This window comes from Nipponia nippon, unplaced genomic scaffold (genome assembly GCF_047370975.1).
Source record: "Nipponia nippon isolate SJK-2023a ecotype South Korea unplaced genomic scaffold, ASM4737097v1 scaffold_2, whole genome shotgun sequence".
NCBI classification, from domain to species: domain Eukaryota; kingdom Metazoa; phylum Chordata; class Aves; order Pelecaniformes; family Threskiornithidae; genus Nipponia; species Nipponia nippon.
Genome location: NW_028262336.1, coordinates 128,393,507 through 128,397,500, shown reverse-complemented (window position 1 = coordinate 128,397,500; position 3,994 = coordinate 128,393,507).

Sequence of the window (3,994 nt, the reverse complement as noted above, 5' to 3'; positions counted from 1 at the left end):
GAATCCTGTGCTGCACCGACTAACCATCTCATGGAGCTCCAGAGGATGCTCTGCCTGCTCGGTGCCCAAGGATCTAACTCCATCCTCGGGCTCATAGAGGGTCTCGCTGTGTCATGGTCCTCAGCAGGAGATGGCTGCAAAGTCCTTGTTTGCAGAGGCATGGCTCTGCCAACAGCAACGCTACCCCACAACATGCCCTCAGGCTGTTAGGACTGAAGACTGTTGTTATTAACTCAAACTTGGAGCAGCTTGGGACATTTGGGCTTTGACGGGTACTTTCTAGCAAGACCTGGTGATCAGACACCCCAAGCCAAGAGTGGTGGCTCCCCGTGGTGGTTCCTCTTGGTGGCTTCTCAGCAGCGTTCAGACTTCCATGGCAAAGGGGATGTCTGCAGCTTGTAGCAATGCCCCAAGGGGTGCCGTGGGGTGCTCGCTGCTCTGCGGTGAGCGCACGGGGCTGGCGGCCAGCACGCTTGCATGCAGAACAAAGTTGCCTTGTGCACGGGGCGCAAGCTGAGCTGAGCCTAGTTACTCAGAAGGTCCTCGGTTTTGCTCATGAAATGCTCCAACGGGGAAGAAAGAGCCGGCCACAGCAGGGCAGGCGGTTTTCTTTAAAAGACAGCACTGTGTGTAATAAATGAAACTGCTTGAGGTTAGCGGTCGGGTCCCTTTTTGTGTGTGTGCGTGTTTGTTTTGATACACAGCGGTGAAATGTAGTCCTTGTGGGGTCGTATTTTCCTGCTGGAGCAAGCTGTCAGCTAGAGATGAGACAGCAGAGGAGGAATAGCTGAAATCCTGTGTTTGTTTGCTTTAAAAAGCCACTTAAAATTAGCTCAGTGAATATAGTCCTGCACAGATTGCTCAAAAAATTAATAAATCAGGCTATGTGCAAGGAAACTTGATAATGCAAACCAGGTCCCTTTATTGCGTGCCAGACCCTGGTCTCATTTGCACGGGAGGCCGTTGGCTCTCCCAGGGTGTCTCTGGTTTTGCACCACTGGATGGAGAGAAGAAACCTGGACTGGCCCCTGCTGATGTCTCAGAGTTCAAAATTACAGAGCAGGTTGCCTTCACACTTGTGATTTCAGCGGGATGTGGAAAGGGTTGATGCAGCCTTTGTAGAAGAAATGGCCACAAAGCTCTGCCGTGGGGTGGTGACCAGGGAGGAGGACCTCAAATGTGCCCGGTGAAAGAGCACTTTATCCAGATACCGCCCAGCATCATGATGGCATCTTCAGCACTGGGGACCCCAAGCTCCTGGATGTCACACAAGCTGGTGGCACAGCAGGCATCAGCACTGTGGGGATGGCCCAAGGGGAGCCGTGTTGCCAAGGTCCCCAGCTGCCTGGACACAGAAACAGATCCTTCCTAAGTGGGTGATGCAGCTGCAGACAGCTGGGGCTGGCAGGGGATGCAGGTGAAAAAGCAAATCCTGGTTGGGGCTGGAGCTCAGGGCATGCGAGGAGAGGCTGAGAGCTGGGTGGGTGCAGTGGGAGAGAAGGCAAAGGGGATTTTATCAGTCTGCAGCTCCCTGCTGCGATGGTGCAGGGGAGACAGAGATGTGCTCTCCTCGGAGGTGCCCAGTGATGGGACAAGAGGTATTGGCCCAAAATGTGACATGGGAAATTGTAATGAGCTATCCTAGACTCCTGAGGAATGAAGTTTTCTGAGTTACTCCTGTTCCATTTATTTCTAATGAGCATTTGACATCGCAGTTTTCCCAGGCCCCTGGTGAGGCTTAGGAGCATGTTGGAGATGAGCGCTTCTTATTCACTAACACAGAGGAGCATCCAGCCTAAATGAGGTACCTAATTTTGAATGGTAGCTGCACTGGGGCTCCTCCCTAACCCATGGAAAAAGATAAGATGCCTGCAGTGGCACAACTCAAGTCTGAATCACTCCAGTGACCACAGACAGATACTGCAGCAGCCATAGTTCTAACCAAGGAAGTCCCATTTCATTTAGGGATGATGAATCCAGGCCTGGCATTCTTGTGCTATGACTGCTAAATAAGAGGGGCAAGTCCTCCTTCTTGGCCCCAAGGCTCCTACAAACTGGTCTGACTTCATATGACTGAAAGTCAAATATTTATCAGTTTAGTGTCTTGGCCTTCCCGGATGCTGCTGGAAACAAAAGAGAAAAATATCAGCCCCTGAAAACCTACAATTTGAACATGGACTGAGAGTATTTTATAGATGCCTCTTGGGCTGGCATTGAAATCTGACCCTACCCTCCAGAAATGACCAAAGCTTGAGGGCAGCTTCTTCCACGGTGAAACTCCAGTTCTCCATCCAACAGGGAAACCTTTCCACAGGTGAGAAAAGGCATTTCTAATGCCTGGAAACTGGATGAGTTCTGGTGTGTACTCACCTTTTACCAACCAGGTTGGTACTACTAGAATGGCAAAAACCAGCATTGGACAACCCTCCTTCATGAATTGCATGGCCAACTACTACTTTTAACCTCATATACTGCTCTGTCTGTTTTACTTTATATCTGTTGTCTCACTGGTAATCTATCATTTTACTGCTTTGGGAATAATCTCTTATTCTATTGCTTGATTTCGTGAGCAAGATTTTGCTCTTTCTGTTTTTTAATGATGATCTACTACTTTTATAAATGATCAGTTGGATTTCTGGACATTCAGCAGCCCACCTAAAGCTGTGGCTTCCAGAGGACTGCTGGACATCAGATGGCTAAATATGCATGTGCTGTCAGTCTGATATATCCAGAATGAGCTAGGCTAATGCTCAGTGGTGCAAATATTGCTTATATGAAGATCCTGACCAAGTCAAGACGCTGTTTGGGGAAGCTCTCGTTGGCCAGTGTGGGAGTTGAAGAATGAGAGATTCTGTGTTTCCCATGGTCTGGTGGGACCACGCTCCTCGCTTGACCCATGTCCTCCAACATGTGGGTCTCCAAACCTTTGACACTGTGATGACCAGCAGAGACCCTAGAAGCAGCCAGCCCAGACAGCAGCCTGGCTGACTGAGGACATGTGGAGGCCAACCATATGCTATGTCAGGGGGTGCAGGTCTGATTAATGTCAGAGTCCAAGTCCTGAAGGATGAAGAAAATACATTCATGCAGCTCTGTGTAAATCATACTTAATTTTTCATCAGCAGACAGGGAGGCTACGGGGAGGGGGACCGGGAAACACAGAGGTTAAGTGACTTACCCCAAGCTGCAGAGCTGCACAGGATAGAGATTTCCAAGCTTGCAGGCTAGTCACTTGGTCACTGGGCCTCAATTTAATTAGCTAGTGTGTTTTTATTTAAGAATGACAGCGCATTACGTTTCCTTGTAATTCATGGACCCCACCCCACTGTGTGCAGACACAGATCAAAGAGATGGCTCCTGCTCACAGCCTTGCTGCTAGAAATGGTTTCTTTTCATGCCTTAAATTTGAGAACATCAACAGTATCTAAAACATTCAGCAAATTATTTCTTTTCTACTTAAAAGCAGACTCTCTTCAAATAATTTCCTCTTTCTTTGGTGCAGGTTTCCGCACTCTGAAAGCTCCATGCAGAGCCCTCAGAAATAAATCAGATCCTAAGTGTTCAGCCCCGTTGCTCATTTTGCAGACCTGTGTTTTGCAAGCAGACTGTTTTCATGTGCAAAGTGCAGCCTGCTCGCAAACGCTGGCAAAATAAAAGTCATTTCTGAAATCACTGGCCACCAAATCCCTGCCTAAGCTTGGAGTGATTAAACCTGGGTTATCATAACAACATGAAAGTGCATGACGCCCTATTTAATATCTTTATGGGTTCTGCCGCGACAGTGTCAGATCTGAGGGTAGTTGCTGCCCAGGCTTGTTTTGATCACCATTCCCTCTCTCCTGACCTGGGAACACAGTTGGATCGTTCTTCCTGATTTAAGGGAGCCTGATCAGATTCAGTAAAAGGAGGCTGAGAAGAAAATCAGGTCCATGACTAATAGTAATTCTCACTGAGCTCACATAGTACATGGGCCACGCTTGCACAAGAGAGGAGA